Genomic DNA, 21,607 nt, shown 5'->3' with positions numbered 1-21,607 from the left:
GCAGTTTTCAAAAGTGGTAAGCACACCAGTGGCACCAGCTACCAGGGAACGCATTAGAAAAGCGCAGACAGACGTGGAAACTCTGGGTTTGAGAGCTGGTTGAGTAAAGCCTCCGGGTTATCCCGATGCCCCCTTGCTTGAGAATCGCCGTGCTAAACTCATCGCAGGGGTGCAGACGGTCGTAATTAAGCTGAGTAAAGTGTGGGTAAGAGGGATGACGCGCCTGCTGCGCCGGTCCACCTCGCCTAATCCTTTCCGGCTCCTGCCAGCCTCCTTTTACCTGAACCCAAAGGTCTGGCGGCCTCTCCCCTGGGTGCAGCAACTAAAACCCGGCAAGTGGATTCCAAGGGCGGGGGTGCGGGCGGAGCATGCGCAGTGGCCGGAGCGCAGCGGCTAAGAGGCGGGCGAGAGGTAGCTGCAGCGGAGCGGACGAGCGGGCGCGGGGATCGCGGGCGGGAGCTGCCGAACGGCCGCCGCAGGTACCGGGTGCCGGGACGCGCATGCGGGCGGGGGGCGAGAGAGGGAGGCTGTGCGGGAAAGCCAAGCTTGGCTTCGCGGCGCTCGGCGTGGGGCTCAGTTCCTCGCCCCGGGCGTCTCCTGCACCTGCGGGCGCGCTGCTGCCCTGCGGGGGGAGTCGGGCGCTCAGGTGTGCAGTCCCGTGTGTAGCAGCTTAAACCACTGCCCGGGAAGCGCGTCGTGATACCCTGCATCTAGGTAGGGAGGGTACCAAGTTTTCTGTTTTAAACTTTGCGTGACTGTCGATGAGGCTTTCGGAACCATTGTGCTTCTCTCAAGTTGTGTGACTACTCCGTTCTGCCCCTGGTGCATAGGATCAAACAGGGGCAGACTGAAATTGCATCCGTGTTTGCTGGATTTGGTGCCTTTCCTGGAGTTCTGGGGCCTCTGGATGCAGCGTAAGAAATGTCTTCAGTGGAAGTCAGTGCCAAGAATTTTGTGCGGTTCAGCAAGCTGCACATGCTTTACAAATTAAACAAAACAAAACACAAAACCCTGTTTTCCACATTATTACCCGCTTCCCAGGCTTCAGTGGGTAATATTGAAAAGAAGGAAATAGCCCTTCTTGGTTTTTCACATTTTTGTGGCTTATATGGACAGTATTTTGACCTTAAAGCTGTGTGTATATGGGGCGAACAACTAATGGACAAAACTGTAAAATCATAACTAGAATTTCAAGATGAATTTTGGTCCCACAAAGGTGAAGCAAGGGCGTTTAATTACACCCCCACCTCTTGTAATCAACTCCTCTTTAAACTTAATTCATTAGTGAAATTCTATAGGAAAGTGTTAAATTTGTGATGTGGGAGGCACAACGTTGTAGTAAGTTTAGGAAACAGAAAGTTGAAGATGAGGAAGAAGAAAAAAACCTTAAAGAGACTGGAAGGGACCCCCTCTCCCCTCCTTTTTCGGCCGTGATGAGTGTTCTAATGGCAGAAATAATATACAGTTGGTCTAGTTTGGTACTGAGGGACCTTCGAGGTCAGCCAGTTCAACTGCTTCAGTTTACAAATGAGAAAGCTGAGACCAGGGAGGTTGGGTGACTCGCTGTGCCCGCCCAAGCCCCTCTGGGCAAAGCTGGGCCTGGGCAGCTGGTTTTCTGATTTCAGGGATCTTTTTACTGGGTCTCTCTGATCCTCTCCTCGCTGTTGATGAGATGATTAAAGCTTGCCTTCTCTTCCACCTTCTCAGTCTGATTGAGGCAGGAAGTTAGTTGTTTGTACTTTGCTCCTGCCTCATGCACCCATTCACAAAGACCCACCACTCAAGCCTCCATTATGGGTTTGCTGGTCTCAGAAACCAACCCCTGTGGCCTCTCTTTGCTTGTTGGCTTCCCTTCCGTTTGAACTCATTGCTCAGGCATAGCCTCTTCTTGGTAGTTTCCTTTGCTAGCGGCAGCCACGACTAGCTCGCTCTCTTCCCGAACCCAAGGTATTTTATGGCTTCTGTCTGTGTGCTGTTCTCCCCTTTGGATACAGATGATATATGAGTCATGTTTTAGAACATGTTCCTATTTTCTGACCCGAAAGTTGTTAGGTGTGTAAACTCCGGAAAGTGCATGACTTAAAGATCCCACCCAGTACTAAGTTCAGACTCCTTCCAGCTGCTGTTTGTGGGGAGGAGGGACATTTGAGGGAGGAAGGACATTTGAAGGGATTTGGTGTGGATGTTCTGTGACAGAGAGGTCACCTTAAAGCAGTACGAGAGGTCAGCCAAGGCAAAAAGCAAGTTGGAGAGATTTATGAATCCAGAAATCACAGATTATTTGGGAGCGCTGGAGATGGGATGAAAACACAAGAGAGGAGTGTTTGCCAGGACTTGGATTAACCATAAATGCCGAGTGGAGAACACAGATTTAAGAAATGGCAGGGCTGGAGAGAAGGCTCAGTGGGTAAGAGCTCTGGCTGCTCTTCCAGAGGACCTTAGTTTGATACCCAGAACCCATGTGTTGGCTCACAAACATCTGTAACTCCAATTCTAAAGGATCCAGTGATTTCTTTTGACTTCCTCTGGCACCCAGCATGCACCTGGTGCACAGACATACATGCAGTTGAAACACTCAGACACATAAAATATTTTTTAAAAAGATGGTGTAAAGGCCATGTGTGATGCCCGCCTGTAATCCCAGTACCCAGTAGACAGAGCAGAGAGAGCTCTACCAGTTGAGGTTCATCTGGTCTACATAATGAGTTTCAAGCCTGTTTCAAAACCAAAAAACAAAAACAAAAAACAAAAAAAACAAAACAAAAAAAACAAAAAGAAATTATGTAAACTAAAAATGTGGTAAATAGATTAGGTGGAGAGAGGGGAGAGGTGTTGAAAATTCCTCTTTCAAGATTGGGGTGTTGGCAGTGGGTTTATAATATCTTTTTAAAATCTTACAGGCACTTCCCATCAGAACATTGTTTCTTGTCTGTCTTACTGTGTATGTAGTAGTCATACTTCTCATTCCAGAAGATGAACTCTGAAGGGCAGTCATTACACTCCATCCTCCCAAGGGTGCTACTGCTTTGCATGAGATACTCAACACTTACTGCATGGATAAATAGTGCTTTGGCATGAGGAAGGTGGGTAGTTAGGCTGATAAACTACACAATAGTGCTTTGTCTAGCCCCTGACCTCACTGTATGAAGGAGAGACTCTTTGTGTCATTGGAAGAAATGAGAGACACAGAATCACTGGCCAGTCCATAATCAGATGTACGGATTGTGAGTTGGGGGGGGGGGGGGGCGTTGGGTGAGGCCTGGGACCTGGAAGCTTGTACATGTGGCAGTTGGGAGCAGTCTAGAAAGGCCATTGCTAGCTTAGCTTACTTAAGGAGAAAGAAAAGCAGGTTAGCCCAGGGCCTTTGGACAGTGGGGTACTGTACTCTTAGAGTACTCAACTGTGACAGGTCCATGCTCTCAGAGGAATACTGAAGTAGTCCATTTGACCTAGCAATATGGGGCAGGGTGGGAGAGAATATGAAAAAAGTGTGATCAGACTCTCCCTAGAAAAATCAGACAGATAGCAATGATGCTAAACCTAAATTACAGCTGGAGAAGTGTTTGGAGTGTCCTTGTTGCCTTGGGACAGATGTTGCAAATGGCTATTTTGCAAATCAAAGCACGATCCTTCTGTGTAACCACACACAGCACCAAGGAAACTGTTGGAGGGAACATTCTCGCCCTTGACATTCGTGGTATGATCCACCACCACCTTCATTTCTGACAGGCAGCTGATAGCTGTTCTCATAAAAATGGCAGAGAGAGAGACAACTGTTGAGGGACCGGCCAGAAGAGCTTTGGTGCTTAGCAGCAGGGAAATGAAGGGTTGGCCCAGTCAAGAGAGGTTACGAGGCTGAGGAGATGGGCCAGTTGGCAGAGCACTCACCTAGCATGCACCAGGTTTAGGGTTTGATCCCATCTCTCCATAAAGTGGGTGTGGTGCTGTAGTCCCGTAATCCCAGCATTTAGGAAGTAGAGGCCAGAGGCCAGTTTTGGTGAAACCCTACTGGGGGTAGGGAGGAGAAACTTTTCAACTTTTTTTGTTCTCAAGACAGGATTCTCTGTGTGACAGCCCTGGCTGTCCTGGAATTCACCTTGTAGACCAAGCTAGCCTCGAACTCACAGAGATCCACCTGCCTCTGCCTCCCCAGTGCTAGGAACCATGGCCCAACTCTAATATGGTTTCTTTAAAAATTAAAAGCTTCTTAGCTGAGCAATGGTGGTGTACGTCTTTAGTCCCAGCACTTGGAAGCAGAGGCAGGCAGATCTCTGAGTTCGAGGCCAGCCTGGCCAGCCTGGCCTACTGAGTGAGTTCTAGATCAGCCAGGGCTACACAGAACAAAACAAAACAAAACAAAACAAAGGAAACCACATTAGATAAATGGCAAATCATTCAGTATGTTTGAATTGATGTTCCATGTATTTAAACATGCCCAGATAGTATTTTATATGGTAAGTTAGAATTTACCATGGTCTTGTTTAAGATCTAAGATGTCTGTATTATGTAGCTTCTCAAGATAATAGTACATTTAACCTTTACAAAGCATCCTGTGAAGTAGATATAATTATTACCCTTATTTTACATATGAGAAAACTGAAGCTTAAGAGTGTTGAAAATTATCTGTGTGAGGCCACACAGTCAACATGTGATTGAGCTGAGATTTGACCCCAGGATGGCCTGACTTCAGGCCCTGAGAGTTCAATCCCATGTCTCTATCTGTGGGTGCTCTAACAGGTGCTTAGAGTGGCCAAAGGCTATGACTTTCAGTATTCCATGAGCAAGACTTTAGTTTGAGGAAGCCAGACAATAGTAACGGATCTTTCTGTGATTTATTTTTGTTCCACTTAGTCTTTTTTATCACTTTTGCTTTGAAGCGTTCCTAGAGACAAGAGACAACAGTCTTTTTTTCTGGATAGGACATTAAAAGAGTTTCTGATTGGCCCTGGCTTTCTTTTGGGTAGTGCAGGGTGTGGGTAGTGATCCATATAGTGCCCCTGGAGTCGCAGGGAAGACATGCATGTATATAAGAACCTCTGGGTGATCAGGTTTGGTAAGGATCCTTCTTTCCTGACAGTCCTTTTCTTGAAGCTTCTGAATTATGTGCAGGCCTTAGTTTCAGGCCTAAGGATTGTGTTCATAAACCCCGAGTGAGAATCCTTACATGAAGAGTGTCTCCATGCATCCCCAAGATTGAAGGGCTGGAGAGATGGCTCAGAGGTTGAGAGCACTGGCTGCTCTTCCAGAGGACCTGGGTTCAATTCCCAGCACCCACATGGTGGCTCACCACTGTCTGTAACTCCAGTTCCAGGGGATCTGTGCCTTCTTTTGGCCTCCTCTGGAAACGGGCACACAACTCAAGTGGTACACAGAGCAGACACACATGCAGGCAAGACACCCACCCATGCACATTGAGAGAAAGAGAGAGAGAGAGAGAGAGAGAGAGAGAGAGAGAGAGAGAGAGAGGGGGAGGGAGAGAGGGAGAGGGAGGGAGGGAGAGGGGATGGAGAATGCTGAGTCAGTAGTTGGGGTGGGCACAGATAGCTCAGGGAAGGTGTCAGTTCAGGGAAAGGTAATTTATAGCCCCTTGTTGTGAGGCCCAAGATTTGACTACAGGTGATCTACTGAGTTGCCTGTGAGGAAGTGTGTTCTTTTCCTCCTGATGAACCACCAACCCTCTCCTGAGAGTCTTGAAATGGAAGGCAGATTGGAATTCCCTCGAGTTCTGGGTGTTTCGCGGCATTTAATCTGAGTCTGAAGAAGGGCCAGTGGCTTCCGGCCATCACCTATTACTGTTTTAACATCCAAAGGCTCCTGATGTCCTAGGGGTTGGAATGAACATTTTACTGTGGGTGATGCTAAAACTGGAGAAACAGAAAGAGGTCTTTGTGCTACACCCATGTTTATTGGTTATAAAATGATTATATGATGTCAGTTGCTGGGAACTTTGCTACCGTGTAGGGTCACATGAGATGTGAGGTTGTGTCAGCTTTGATCACCCTATTTCTATTCATTACTCCTGTGTCTGGAAGAGCCTGTTCGGTGTGTGTGTGTGTAAAAGCGCACACTTTTTACAGCTTTCTGTAAAAGCAAATTGTTTTCTATTATTTTCTATTTTATTCTCTTCTTTGGTAAATTGAGTCTTAATAATACCGTGGACACAGAAACAGTGAAGAATTAGATTGGCAGGATGTTTTTCCTCTTAAAACATTCATTTTATTGGAAAATATTTTTGGAGAGCTCTAGATAGTTTCGTTCATAAGATCCAGTTATGAAGAGGATTTTATCTTTTATAGTAAAGTGATAAACTGATTTTCTTTTTTTTACCCAGTGCTGGATCTGAACCCAGGGCCTTGTGCTTGCTATGTGAATTTCTAACACTGAGCTAAATTCCAGCCTCATAAGCAGAGGGGCTTTGTTGTTGTTTTCAGTTTTAGAGCAATTCAGTTGCAAGAAAAAAAAAAAACCCACAAGAATATTTGGATTATAACTCATTTTATAGGCATGTTTTCTTTAAAAGATCCAATCTGGGGCCATCGAGATGGCTTAGTAGGTAAAGGTGCTTGCTGGTAAGCTTCACTACCTGAGTTCGAATCCTCAGAAACCATGGGGTAGAAGGAGAAAACTGACTCCTGAAAGTTGGCTTCTTACCTACACACATGTGTACACACGAGAGAGAGAGAGAGAGAGAGAGAGAGAGAGAGAGAGAGAGAGAGAGAGAGAGAGAGAGAGAGACGGGGGGGGGGGGAGAGGAGGAGGAGGAGGAGAGAGAGAGAGAGAGAGAGAGAGAGAGAGAGAGAGAAAGAGAGAATGAAGACAGAATGAAGAACCATAGTCTTTTCTGATATTAGAGGAGGTAGATGATTTAGTAATGTAGTAAGTGTGTATGTTGAGGGTGGGAACTCCTTTATGACAAAAAGCCAAGGGTTTGGAGGTATGTTTAACTAAAAACACTTGAGGAAATCAGTTTTATTATGTTAAGAAAATCTTAAATTGTTGAAAGATACAGATCTAGGAAATAACTTACTTTAAAAAAAAAAGATGATTGGGCCTGGGGCTATAGCTCAGTCTGTAGAGTATTTGCTTAGCACTCACAGAGCCCTGGATAAACTGGGTGTGGTGGTGCTGGCCTGAAAACCCAGCACCGAGGAGACAGGGGCTAAAGAATCACAACCTCAGGGGCATCCTTGGCTACACAGCACATCCAATTGAAAGAGGCTAGCCTGAGCTACTACATGAGACCTGGTTTCAAAAACAGTAAGGGACAGTACAAAAAAGTCTCTTCAACCTTTTGGGACCAAGAAGTAAAAGATTTTAGGAGTATTGCCAAAATAGAGTTTGGATTAGATTTAAGACATCATTGTCGTTTTTCTTGTATCAGTATCTTCTCATCTGACCCCACCTCTCCATTTAATGTGCTTCCGGGCCCTCTGTACTCTGCAGGTAAGTCAGCGTTCACAGATCCCAGTGGTCAGGGCCGGAGTGGAGGCATCGCGGTGTGCGGCCTAGAACCAGTACTCATCAGGAAGTCCGGGCCCCTGGCAGGTACAGGCAGCATTCACATATTGTTCCCATCGATGGAAAGATTAAAGTTTCCAAGTGAAAGAAAAGCAGGCCCAGAGCTGAGTCTTTGTGGGGAATGCCCAATAACGTGAGCGGGCTCTTCGGATTAGTTCCCGTTGTCTTCTGCAATGCTATCTTTTATAGGTGTATCGATCCCTTTTTTCCTCCGTGTTTTTTGTCCTTGATAAATATACACTTGCTGTGTACTGTTTATAGATGAAAATCAATGCAAACTAGAGTTTTGAGGTTTGATAATTGAGTCTGCTGAGTGTCTTAATGCTGTTCATCAATAATTTGGTGGAAAGACAATATCAAGTTAGTATATAATTGAACCCGTAGCTTGCTATCAAGTTAGTGTTTATAACCTCTGTGAACGAACCAGAAATTCTCAGGTTCTGGCGCTCTTCCACTGGAGAGCTTGCTCAGATTTTCCTTCTTTCTTTCTTTCTTCCTTCCTTTCTTTTTTTTTAAATCTTGCAAAGACCCCGTGTCCTACCTCTTTCCTTAGGCTTAGTTTACTGTGGCACCCACTTGGTCCAGGGCATATTTTTAAAGAGTGGCCCAGTTCTTAACAGAGTTTTGTTATCGGGTCAGTGAGGTGCCAGCCGTGAAAAGCAGCTCATAAAAATCTTACTGATGTTTTTTAACAGTGGCTGTCCTGCAAGTGAATTAACATCGGAAAGAAAACAGTAATGGCAGGGGCAATTTTCTTCACCCCCGCCCACCCTGTGCACACGAGTGTGCGTGCGTGCGTGCGTGCGTGCGGTTTTGTTTTGTTAAAGATAGGTTCTCATATAGTTCAGACTGGCCTCAAACTTGCTAAGTACGTGAGGCTGGCCTTGAACCCCTGACCACTCAGCCCTCCTTCAGCCTCAGCTTCCAGAGTGTTGTGTGGCTCAGGCTGGTCCCTTCTCTTTCTTTTCTGTCTTCAGACCTAGCTGGCTTTGAACCAACAGAAATCCAGGAGTGTGTGCCACCCCCTCACCGTACCTTTTCTTCTTTTTAAAGTATTTTATTATAGCATTTTTGTACATGTGTGTCATTGGAATCAACCTATATTCTATTATTCATTTTGTGTGTATGCATGCGTGTGCCACAGGGTGTGAGTGGAAATCATGTTCTCTCCTTCCACCATGTGGGAGGGACCTGGGGGGTCAAACTCAGGTCTTCAGGCTTGGCAAGAAGTGCCTTTACCTGCTGAACCACCTTACCTTACAGACCTCCTTATCTTCTTCTTAAGCAGCCATTTAAACCCAAGATTATTACCGGTGGAAAAAGCCTGAAAAATCTCCCGCTGTTTAATGGTCCATCAAAATGAGCCTTTGGGCAGTTCAAACTTTTAATACGAGCCATCAATTGGCTTGCACCAGGGAAGTCAAAGTCTGTGGTCGTTTCTGACGCCGGGAGAAGGGAAACCTTCAATAAGTAACAGTGAATATGAAGGAAGCTGAAACTGGAGAGACGGAGGAAAAGCTTTTATCGATAGCTGTAATTTTTTAGTATGTGGGAATTTGCATCCTTCCATTGGTAAGCGGCTAGTATTTTGAGAATGACCTGCCTCAGTGTATATGGGGGGACCCTGACTAGAAACCCTGAGTCTAGTGCTTTTCCAGTCACTCCGTGTCTTTTTCTGATAATTTCATAGAGATAATTTCTCTGTGAAATTTATATCTGACATTTCCAAAATTCTAAATTGCGTTCTGTGGTAAGCCTCAACTGTGGAGTGCCTTAAGTGATTTCTCTGTTGTCAAAGCTGCCTTCAATAACTGCCCCCTCCATTCCGAATCTCCCTTGACAACCACGTGTATTGATCTCTAGTATGGAGTCGGGTTGGTGGCGTCTCACTGGCCTTCTTATTAATCACAGGTTGCTCAAGGAAGATAAAGGGAGAGGGCCGAGTGTGTGGATATGTGTGACATGGGGCTTACATTTGAGATTGTTCGGTGGAGGGAGTAGACACAGGGACTGTACTAGTTACTATTCTATTGCTGTGAAGAGACACTATGACCAAGGCAGCTTACAGAAGGAAGCCTTTAGTTGCCGGCTTGATTACAGTTTCAGAGGGTGAGTCCGTGATCGTCATAGTGGGGGAGTGTGCTGGCAAGCTGGCAGGTAGACATAGTGCTAGAGCACCTCCTGAGAGCTTACATCCTAATCCACAGGCAGGAGGCAGAGAGAGAAACTGGGCACCCCCAGTGACACGCCTCCTCCAACAAGGCCAAAGGCTACACCTCTTAATTCTTCCCAAACATTTCCCCCAGCTGAGAACCAAACATTCCAATATATGAGCCTATTGGGGCCATTCTCATTGAAACTACCACAGGGACCATTACCTGTGACATGACTGTGTATGAGGAGGGACGGTCATCAGGAGGGACAGCCATCAGGAAGGACGACAGTCCAAGGAAGGGAACTCTGATAGAGAACAGGTAACTCTGGCCAGGAGGTTAAGGAGAGCTTTAAACTGGAGATGATCTGAAAAAGTGTAAGGCCAGGAGATGAACTGGTTAGGAAGCTTAGGGCAAGGGCCAGGAAAGCAGTGGCTCTGGGAATATCCTTGCTGGGGGCTGGACATGCCTGAAGATTGGTTCCTAGTTCCTTGTTTCTCCTCCTAAATGAGCTCCTTTACTTTGAAGCGATGCCTAAGGGTGTGACTCAGATTCCAGATACTAATCTCATATTGTGAATGAATGAAAAAATGAAAAGGAAAGGACATGGTTGCTTCTCCGTATGGTGGAGGAGAAGGTTTATTGTAGACAAAAGGGAGAGCATAAGCCGGGTGTGGTGGGGCATGCCTTTAATTCTGCTGTCCCTCCTGATGGCTGTCCCTCCTGATGGCTGTCCCTCCTGATGGCTGTCCCTCCTGATGGCCGTCCCTCCTAGTGCAGTCATGTCACAGGTAATGGTCCCTGTGGTGGTTTCAGTGAGAATGGCCCCAATAGGCTCATATATTGGAATGTTTGGTTCTCAGCTGGGGGAAATGTTTGGGAAGGATTAAGAGGTGTAGCCTTTGGCCTTGTTGGAGGAGGCATGTCACTGGGGGTGGGCTTTGAGGTTTCAAAATCCCATACCAGACCCAGTTTTTCTCTCTGCTTCCTGCCTGTGGGATTAGGATGTAAGCTCTCAGCAAGTGCTTGGAGGCAGAGGCAGACAGATCTCTGTGAGTTCAAGGCTAGTCTGGTCTACAAAGAGAGTTCCAGGACAGCCAGGACTGTTACACAGAGAAACCTTGTCTTGAAAAACAAAACAAAACAAAGTAAAAAGGGTGGCGGGAGCATAGCCAGAGACAGAGACATCTGGGTAGAGCCAGACCAAGGGGCCAGGAAGGTAAAGGGTGGACCAAAGGGGCAGGTAACCAACAGGGAGGGAAGCCCAACCCAATATGTGGGCTAGTGAAGTTTAGGGTAGGGGGCAGGGTATGCCAGCCAAACCCTGTAAGGGGCAGGGACTGAGGGATGCTGGGAGAACCTGGCAGCCAGGTCCACTTTGATATACTAAATAGGCACCTCAGGTTTGAGACCTGACGATGAACAACTTTGGAACTAGATCTCTGCATTTTCATGGTAAATTGGGTTATATTTATTTTCTAATTTTAGCACATCTCCTAATGGTTTTAGGGTACCCACTCAGAAGAGAAATTGTTCCAGGAGCCTTATAGGCCATTGAGAATGGATCCCTTTCTAAAGGAATCCACTTCGGGTTCTGTGTAGAGACATGACATTCTGATCTGCTCCAAAAATTAAACATCAAATACTGTTATCTCTTCTCTTAAGAGTTAATCTTTTAATCTCGGGGCACAGAGGCAAGATGAGTCTGAGTTTGAGGACAACCCCATTGACATATTAAATTCCAGGCCAGCAGAGTTAATCCAGCAGGGCCTGTCAATCACCCTGCTAAAGGACCACCCCTAGAGCAGGCAGTCTTCTGAGCCAATGAGAGGAGTAAGTACACCCTTAATGAGGTAACATACTTTTCCTCTCCAGAAACCCCGCCCTCCGTGTAGTCAGGTCCAGATCCACTGCCCTGTGTCTCTGCTACATCTGTCTGCATTTTGAAACCATACTTTACGGGTAGCAATGCAGCTTACATATTAATTAGCAGACTATATTGATGTGATAAAGTTGTTTTTTTTGTTTTTTTTTTTGTTTTTTTTTTTTTTGGTTTTTCGAGACAGGGTTTCTCTGTGTAGCTTTGCGCCTTCTCACTTGGTAGCCCAGGCTGGCCTCGAACTCACAGAGATCCGCCTGGCTCTGCCTCCTGAGTGCTGGGATTAAAGGCGTGCGCCACCACCGCCCGGCTGATGTGATAAAGTTTTAAATAGGAGGGGGAAGGGGAAAGTTTCAGGTGACTAGCCCCTTCTCTGCTTTTCTGCATCCTAATTCCCTTGTCTTTCCTGCCTCTTTCTGTCATGTGCCAGCCTGAGCTTCAGCGCGTTCCTCTGACACTACTCCCCTTTAGTCATGGGGCTGCTTACTAACGGACATAGCTTTCTCTCTTTCTCTTTTCCACTTCCCTCCTCAAGGCAGTGGCCAGGATTTATAGCTTGCCTGCCCTGTTGTTTTTCTCTCAAACTATTACTAAAATGGTCTTTGAGCATCCTACAGAGTAGTTTTTAAACATTTCTTTAAAGATTTATTAGTTTTCATTTCTGGGTATGTGTATGTGTACGTGTGTGTGTGTGTGTGTGTGTGTGTGTGTGTGTGTGTGTGTGTGTACGCCTCAGAGACCAGAAGTGGGTGTTGGATTCTTTGGAGCTGGAGTTATAGTTAGTTGTAAGCCAGTTTATGTGGGTGCTGGGAACCAAACTTGGGTCCTCTGGGAAAGCAGTGGGTGAGCTTTACTGCCGAGCCATTTTTCCAGCCTGAATCTATTTTTAAATTCATGTACTAACAAGATTAAGATTTACTAAAGAGGGCAGCAGTGGCGCACGCCTTTAATCCCAGCACTCGGGAGGCAGAGCCAGGTGGATCTCTGTGAGTTCGAAGCCAGCCTGGTCTACAGAGTGAGATCCAGGACAGGCACCAAAAACTACACAGAGAAACCCTGTCTCGAAAAAAACAAAACAAAACAAAAACAAAAACAAAAACAAAAAAAAAAAGAAAAAAAGATTTACTAAAAAGGGCCGAGCATGGCACATGTAAGAATCAGCTAGAGAGCGTGTTAAAAACAAAAACCATTTCTGTGTCTTAACTCTGGAGTTTCTGAATTTAAAAAAAATTTTTTTTTATTTATCTTTGACATTTCATGCTTGTAGACAATGTATCTTGATCATAACCAACTGGAGAATTTACATGTTAACTAGTTCCCAGATTATGCTGAGGCTGCTGGTCAGGGCAACTCACCTTGTTTATGTTCAGCTGTTGGCAGATTGTCCCATGGTGGCAGCCTCTTTCCAACAACCTGGGGTCTTCATGGCAACTTGAGATTCATCGGCACAGTTTCTCACAGTGGCTTCTCAGGGCTTCCTTGTAGAGACTACAGGCCTGCTACACCTTGGGGAGCCTTGGTAGCTCTGGAACCATGGGACAGGACTCCGGGACTCTGGAGTTGAGTCAGAATGGAGCCTGGCCCCTTGGCACCTGGGTTGCAGCAGCTTTGGTCTGCTGACCTGGGAAACACCTGACTTCAGCTGCTTTTGACAATCAGGGAATGCCTTCGGCCTTTTGAGCTCAGCTCTCTCTTTTCAAGTGAATTTGTGTTCCTGAAGTTGGAGTCTTTGATCTATGAGGCTTTGCCTCTTTTCCCAGTGTGGAGAGAAGATTTCTCTTTATGGTCACCACTGTGTTTTTAGCACATGCCTTGGGTATAATTTTTTGAGCTCTTTTTCTCCATAAACTGTACATTTTTTTATATCCGTTGGCCATACTCCTTCCTTTGTACTGCAGACCTGGGTAAAAGCGGTGAATAATGCTGTTTTAGACAGAATCTTATCTATTCTTCAGTTCTCCTTTGCCACGTCAATGAAGAGAAGCTGCCCCTGAATGTGAAGGAAAAGTCCTGAAAGGAGCCTGTGTCTGCAGTAACCAGCTGGCTGATTAGAATCTCGGTACTGCGGAGGAGAGATCGGAACATTGCAGGCCCATGGGCTAGTTACCTTATCCTGGGCTAAATTCTGGCCCTCCTGAGCAGCGTTACTTGTTTGTCTCCCTGTGTTGGAACTTGTGACAATAGGGGGAAAACAAACAAAGAAACAAACACCCCCCTCCCCCCCAAAAAAAACCTTTTAGAATCTATTGACTTAGCAGGCAACTGACTTATACCAATCCAAAAGCTAAGAATGCTGTCAGCTAGCATTTGAGCCTAGAGGAAAGCACCCTCATCCTGTACCTGCCTCTGATTTACCTGCCAAGTGTCTTCAGCTTGCCTTGATTGATGACTTTCTCTCTTCTGTAAAACTATAAAAACTTTGGGAAACTGCTTCCACATTGGAACGTGGAATTTAGGGGCAACCTAAATCTATGTTCCTGGGACATGGTCACTCAAAATGGCTCCAGAATTAGCTATCCCTTACTTCCTTTTAGAGGAGAGCTGTGGGTTTTTGTCAACAGACACATTCATGAGTTCATTACTTTAAAATTCAGCCCCACTCAAGTTCTTAGGACGTGGAAAGGATGCAGGGGATTCTTTTCCAGTCTGTAAGCAGGATGGCTTCTGTCACAGTTCTTGTGGGAGTCCTTATTCTCTTCTGACACACATTTATTATATAAAGAAAACACTAGAGGAAGGGATATTTATTATTGTAGCACCATGAATTGAATCCAGGTTATTGCATGCTAGGCAATTGTTCTCTACCACTGAGCTATATCCTCAGTGAAGAGAGGGCATTTAATGTCGGCATTAAAGGACAGGAAGGTGCTCATCATCTTGTGAGTGGTTGGCAGGGGGAATGTATTAATTTGTTTTTTGTTGCCCAAATCTGAGTATTTGATAAGGAAAGGTAGTTTATTTGCCTCACATTTTTAAAAAATTTTTATTTATATTTCATGTATACTGATGTTTTGCCTGCATGTCTGTATGAGGGTGTCAGGCCCCCTGGAACTGGAGTCACAGTTGTGAGGTGCCATGTGGGTGCTGAGAATTGAACCCTGGTCCTAGGGGAGAGCAGTCAGTGTTCTTACCCACTGAGCCATCACCAGGCCCTTGCCTCCCATTTTTATAGGCTGAATGTTGGAAATTAGGCAGCCTCTGGTGACAGTCTCTTTGACTCTGTAAAAACACCTAAGAAGCAGTTATGTGCTGAAGGACCTGATGTGCGAGTGTCTTTCTTTGTCACAACCTACTTGAGAGAACTGATTGACTATGAGACCAGCGTTTATCCTATTCTGGGAGCAGTGCCCAAATACCTTTATTATCTTGAACTAAGCACCATCTGTTAAATGTTCTAACCACAATACAGCCTCATTGGAGAACAAGCTTCCAGCCCGTGACCTTTTGGGCAATACACTTATGCCATATTTAAATCATACCGAGGAATAGTAATGAGGAGAGATTTCCAAAGGGCAGCTGAACCTCAGATCAATGGTAGGACAGAGGATAGGCTCCGCCCATGGCAAGACCTCTAGTGTCAGAGACTGTTGGAAGTGCAAGGTTGTAGATTCAGACATTGTTCTGCAGTTTGTATTGAGTCATAGGACTATTCTGTAACTTAGTCATAGGCTTATCGTAGGCTTACCAGACTAGAGGTTCCTCCTGTTCTTATAGTTAGTAGGAAGTACCCTAGTTCTTAAACTCATATGTGGATAATACCATTTGAAATAGCTCCTAAAATGCTGTTTTTTTTCTACTTCTGATTTTAATGTGTATATAAAGTGACTTAAGGGCTCATACAAATTAATTCATTACTAGATGTTTCTAAGAATTTAAAAATATGTAAGCTAGTAAGAGGACAACTAGCTATTATTCCAAAAGACACATAAATAAATCAGAGTTCGTGTGTTTTCTGTCTCTCAAAATATATTTTATTGTAGGACTGGCAAGATGGCTGAGTGGGTAAAAGTACTTGCTGTATAAGTCTGATGACCTGAGTTTGGTCCTCGGAACCCACATTGGAAGGAGAGAACCAACTCCTGAAAGTTGTCCCCTGATCCCCACACATACTTATCACACGCACACTTCTACATACATCACACATCACATGCATACTAATAAACTCTATTAAAATGTAATAACTATTGAGCTTATTCTTCTTTTTGGTGATGGGAGTTGAGGAGAGTGCCTCCCTGATAAGCCTAAGTGAGGTGAATGGCCTCAGCAGTATGATGCAGCCTTAGGCTACTACTGACCTCTGCTGATACCAAGAAACTATTGTAGTATCAGCATGAATTTTTGTGTGTTTGAGTTCCACCTTACCATATGAGTCTTTTGTCCAGAACACCACTGCTCTGTATACTATCCATCCTTTGACACTGAGTTATCACCTTGGCTGTTAGATTGATTGCTGTAGTATTTCAGTACTATGTTCAAGTTATCCCCTGAATGGTGTTCAGCTTAAAATTTATGACTTATTTCTGCAATTTTCCATTTCCTATTTTTGGATCACAGTTAGCATGGATAACCAAAATCATAGAAAGCAAAATCACAAATAAGAGGAAACAACTATAGTACAAAAATAGATGCTAAAGAACTTATTCTTATATGGCAGATGTAATAAACTATTAAGCATGTGTCTTAGTCAGTGTTCTATTGCTGTGAAGAGACACCATGACCATGGCAACTCTCATAAAGGAGAACATTTAATTGGGGCTGGCTTACAAGCTCAGAGGTTTAGTCCATTATCGTCATGGTGGGGAGCATGGTGGCACACAGGCGGACATGGTGCTGGAGAGGGAGCTGAGAGTCCTACATCTGGATCAGCAGGCTGCAGGGAGAGAGAGACACTGGGCCTGGCTTGAGCTTTGAAACCCCAAAGCCCTCCCTATTGACACACTTCCTCCAACAAGGTCACATCTTCCTAATCCCTGTCAAGTAGCCCCTCTCCCTAATGACCACGTATTCAAGTATATGAGCCTATGGGTGTCATTCCTAATCAAACCACCACAGCATGTGAATAGGGGAGGTATATATTTAGCTGCTCATTAATTCACTTTTTCTCCCATTCATCGGTTTATGAGAAGCCAGGCAAATGAGGTGTGAAGTGAGACACATTGGTAGAGAGTTTCCCATAGCTCAGGTTCTCCTTGAACTTACTACATAGGTTTCAAGGTTGAACTTGAGCTCCCGAGGCTCCTTTCCTCCATCTTCCCAGCGTTAGGATTATAGGTGTGTGCCACCATGACTAAGAACACTGATATGATTTTTATTACAGTATGTTTGCCTGACTTTGTGGGTCCTTGTTGTTAATTTCTTATTGTGTGTCTTAGTCATAGTCTCTGTCCTACTGCTGCGAAGAGACACTGGTCAGGGCAGCTCTTATAAAGGAGACCATTTAACTGACGTGGTGGCTTACAGTGTCAGAGCTTTAGTCCATTGTCATTGTGGCAGGGAACATGGCAGCGTGCAGGCAGACGTGGTGCTGGAGAGATAGCTGAGAGTCCTACATCCTGATCGTAGGCAGGGGAGGGGGGTGATTGGGCTTGGCATATGCTTTTGAAATCTCCAAGCCCATCCCCAGTGACACACTTCCTCCAACAAGGCCACACCTCCTACTCGTTCTCAAATAGTACCTCTCCCTGGTGACCAAGGATTCAAGTATGGGAGCCTATGGGAGCCGTTCATATTCAAACCACCACATTGTGCCTACTTTATAAATTAAACTTTCAGCAAAAGTTCTGTAGGAAAATCATAATATAGATTTGGTGGTTCAGTGCTGCTCACAGTTTCTGGAGTCCGTTGTGTCTTGGAACATATCTTCCATGATGAAGGGAACAATTAGACTATTAAGCCCACATCTGGGCTTTATCAACAGGAAGTCCTGAGGGCTACTTTAACATTTCCCTAGAGTGAGCCGAATAACTTGAATTCACAATACTTTTACTGCAATTTTTATTTATTCTAAACCAACTCCAAATATGAATAAAGTAATATGTAGTAACAGTGGTTGACATGTAGGAGATCATGCTTGCATGTGAAACTGATTTCACCTTTAAAATAAATGAATACTTGATTTAAATATGTTATTATTGTGTCGAGAGAAACCATATTGAAAGTGACTGGGAGAGTAGCTTACAAATGCTTGAAGAAATGTTAGTACACTAGTTGGCTGCAGTTCATTTTCCTGCTGTAAGTGAATGGAGGACCAAGAGTTTCTTTATTCTGTATCTTCCTGTGTAAATAAGTTTATCATGCTGTAGGAGGCAGAGCCTTAATTGAAATACTTTTACAAGGCTAATATTGCCAGTGTGGTTAGAATGTTTTAAAAAGGGAGAGTGGAAAATAGTGTGGTTTTTCTTTTTAGTTATTTTGTATTGTATTTCCTTATTGTGTGTGTGTGTGTGTGTGTGTGAGAATGTGTTTGTGCCATCATCCTGTACATATTGGGGTTAGATGACAACATAGTCAGTTTTCTTCCTTCTGCTTTGTAGGCCCTGGGGCTTGAACTCTGGCTGTTGGGCTTAGCAGCAAACATATTTACCAACTGGCCTAATTTTCTAGTAATTAAGAGGGAATGAGTGCATTTAGAAGCAGTATTCAAAGGAAACATCTAAGATACCCATTTTTGCAAGTGAATATTTGTTAAGTATCCGTGAAGATGTCCTGTATATGGCTTCATATCCTGTGCAGATGTGAAGGGGCCTTTGGCCATTCATGTTCATTTAATCTAATGAGGACATCGAGACACACTGAAAGCTCGCTCATGCACAGGCTCTCTCCACTCTGTTATGGACTGAGGCACTGAAGTAGAGTGTCACAAAACCAGGAAGCAGGGCTTTCCAGGGAAATTAGAGGTTCCATATTAACTGCTCACTGTCAAAGTCTTTACCTTACATAGTCTCTGAGTTTGAGGCCAGCCTGGTCTACATACTGAGTTCCAGGCCAGGTAAGGCTATATAGAAAGACCTTGTCTCAACAAACAAACAAAACCAGAAAAGTTAAAGTAGATGGTCAATTTTAAAATCTTTTCTTTGCCTTGTACTTACTAGGATCCCTTCCTCTTCTCCAACTGTATCTCCCATCTCCACCACCTCTCTGTCCCCATGTGTAGAGACTTACCTTATACTTTGCCCAAGGATCCTGTTGCTTGAGTTTTCCTGCCTGGCCCACAGTCAGGACAAATCTCTATCACCTGCCAGTCCCCCAGCCACTCAGACCCGACCAAGTAAACACAGAGACTTATATTGGGTACAAACTGTATGGCCATGGCAGGCTTCTTGCTAACTGTTCTTACAGCTTAAATTAATCCATTTCTATAAGTCTGTACCTTGCCACATGGCTCGTGGCTTACCGGTATCTTCACATGCTGTTTGTCATCGTGGCGGCTGGCAATGTCTCTCTGACTCAGCCTTCCACTTCCCAGCTTTATTCTCCTCCTTGTCCCGCCTACACTTCCTGCCTAGCCAATGGCCAATCAGTGTTTTATTTATTGACTAATCAGCAACACATTTGCCATACAGAACATCCCACAGCAGGATCCTATTTATTTATTTATTTATTTATTTATTTATTTATTTATTTATTTATTTGAGATGGTCTCAAATAGCTCAGGCTGGCTTCAAACTCTATGTCGCTGAGGATGACCTTGAATTTCTTGTTACCAGAATCATTAAGGTCAGACTCTGAGCCCAGGCAGCCCCAACAAACTAGACCAGGCCATATACATTTTTAATAGTCCTATTTAATAAAAAGAAAAAAATCAAATAATAATTCAAGGCAGGAAAATAAGATCTGTTCAATGTGGTTACACTGGGAAGAGGAACAAAGAGGTTTAGTGATCCCCACATCCAACTTTGAGGTCCTAGCAGGAGGTCGAGGTTTACATAGAGGACAAGTATGCATCGCTAAGAAGTCCCAGTCAATATAACCTCCATTCTCATTGTCTTCTTGTGTCCCCTGCAAGGTGGTCTGATAAGCTATCAGAACTGTGTGATGTCTGTTCCAGGACTGTGGCTAGCACCAGGCTCCAGCCTTTTCCTCCGGGGTTCTGGCTAGCACCAGGCTCTCAGTAGGAGACTTCTGGGGGAATTACAAAATCTTGGGGTCCATTGTATTAACGTTAGTCTGATAGCCAAAGGAAGAGACAGAGTTAGTCTTAGAATATCTTCATTCCTGTCAGGATGGTCAGTTTCTAATTCTCCTGCCTCCGTTTCTGTGCTGCTGGAGGTGTGTATTGCCATGCTCATCACAGAGCACGAGACCCCTTTGGCTTATCATAGCATAATGTTTTCCAGATTCATCCACGTTGTAGTATATATTAACACTTACCTTATGGCTGTAATATTCCATTGTATGGCTGCACCGCATTAAAAAAATCCATTTGTTCAATCTGTTTGGAGGTTCCTCTTGTAGGCTGTTGTCATGAGCATGCCATTTTAGAAGCACAGACACTTTGTGCATCTTTCTACAACATCAGAATTGATTGAATAATAAATTCACAACCTATTTCAGTTTCATTGGCTACAATTTACCAAGTAGTCCTGATTTCCTTCTGGTAGCTGGCCATTGGCAAACACAGGTTCTTTTATTCCAATCTGAATCACTGAAAGGACTCAGGCCATGCACTCTACTTGAGGCACGTACACACAGATTAATGAACACAGAGTTCAAAGAGCACTACTGGCGGCAGAGGCATAGATGAAGGACTGAATCCAGAGAGTCAGTAGACAAAGGGATGGCTGGATAAATGGCATTTCTAGAGAGCACCATTCTGAGCTCAAGCCCTGGGGACATTCAGGAGTTCTCTGCCTTTTGATATCCCCAGTGTCCCAGAATAGCAGAGATGACAGGTTGGTGTGGGTACAGCCATTGCAATGTGAGGTGCTCTTATGGGGTCCAGGTGGACGTTGCTCCCTTCATTGATCTGGTGTGGTCATTAAGCACATGAACCTGGTATCTGTCTATCTGTTTTTCTTTCTGTCTCTCTCTCTCTCACACACACACACACACACACACACACACTTATTTTAAAAAAGTAAGTTTATTTTTTAAGATTTATTTACCTCATTTTATGTGTATGAATATTTTGCTGGCATATATCTATGTGCACCACGTATATGCCTGCTGCCTGTGGAGGTAAGAACAGGACATCGGATCCCCTGGAACTGGAGTTTCAGATAGTTGTGAGTTACCATGTGGGAGCTGGGAATAGAACCCTGTCTTCTGCAAGGATAAGTGTTCTAAGCGCTAAGTCATCTCTTCAGTCTCTAGATATGATTTTAATATGCCCTTGTGCCTGTGTATGCCCGGTCTGCTTTGATAAGTTTGTAGGCGTTAACCTTTTCATTTGCATAAGTAAGTCATCCCTCCATGCCTCATGGTTCATGCAAAACAGGTAGTGTGCATTAACAAGCTGTGAAGTCATTCTTTCTCCGTGCCTGTATTCCAATGGAGGCAGAGGACACTGCCTTCTGCCTTGTGCAGTGTGGAGGAACTCAGAGTGGGGCAGAGCTTGAGCTGCACAATCCTAGTGATTGATGCTGTTAGGAACATTTAGGAATGTTTTGAGGCTTCCTTCCTTCCTTCTTTCCTTCCTTCCTTCCTTCCTTCCTTCCTTCCTTCCTTCCTTCCTTCCTTCCTTCTTTCCTTCCTTCCTTCCTTTTTTCTTTCTTTCTTTCTTTCTTTCTTTCTTTCTTTCTTTCTTTCTTTCTTTCTTTCTTTCTTTCTTTCTTTCTTCCTTTCTTGTTTTTTCGAGACAGAGTTTCTCTATGTAGCCCTGGCTGTCCTGGAACTTGCTGTGTAGACCAGGCTGGCCTCGTACTCAACAGAGATCTCTGCCTACCAAGGGCTGGGATTAAGGAGTTCTTAATCCCCGTTCATGCGTTACTACTGCCTGGCTTTGTTTTCATTTCTTTTTTTCTTTTTGGTTTTTTGAGACAGGGTTCTCTGTGTCGTTTTTGGAGCGTGTCCTACAACTTGCTCTGTAGACCAGGCTGGCCTCGAACTCACAGGGATC

General features: G+C 44.6%; 1 protein-coding gene across 1 annotated transcript in view; it reads left to right on the top strand.

The window, feature by feature from the left end:
* The first annotated feature begins 385 nt into the window (after positions 1-385).
* Pls1 (plastin 1) overlaps positions 386-21,607 on the top strand; it is a 101,376-nt gene continuing 80,154 nt past the window's right edge. The window contains exon 1 of the mRNA XM_059268382.1: positions 386-479. The gene's annotated coding sequence lies outside the window, so the exon portion shown is untranslated. The remainder of the gene's footprint in view (positions 480-21,607) is intronic.

This window comes from Peromyscus eremicus, chromosome 7 (genome assembly GCF_949786415.1).
Source record: "Peromyscus eremicus chromosome 7, PerEre_H2_v1, whole genome shotgun sequence".
Classification (NCBI taxonomy): Eukaryota; Metazoa; Chordata; class Mammalia; order Rodentia; family Cricetidae; genus Peromyscus; species Peromyscus eremicus.
This window is presented reverse-complemented; position numbering and strand designations above follow the sequence as displayed.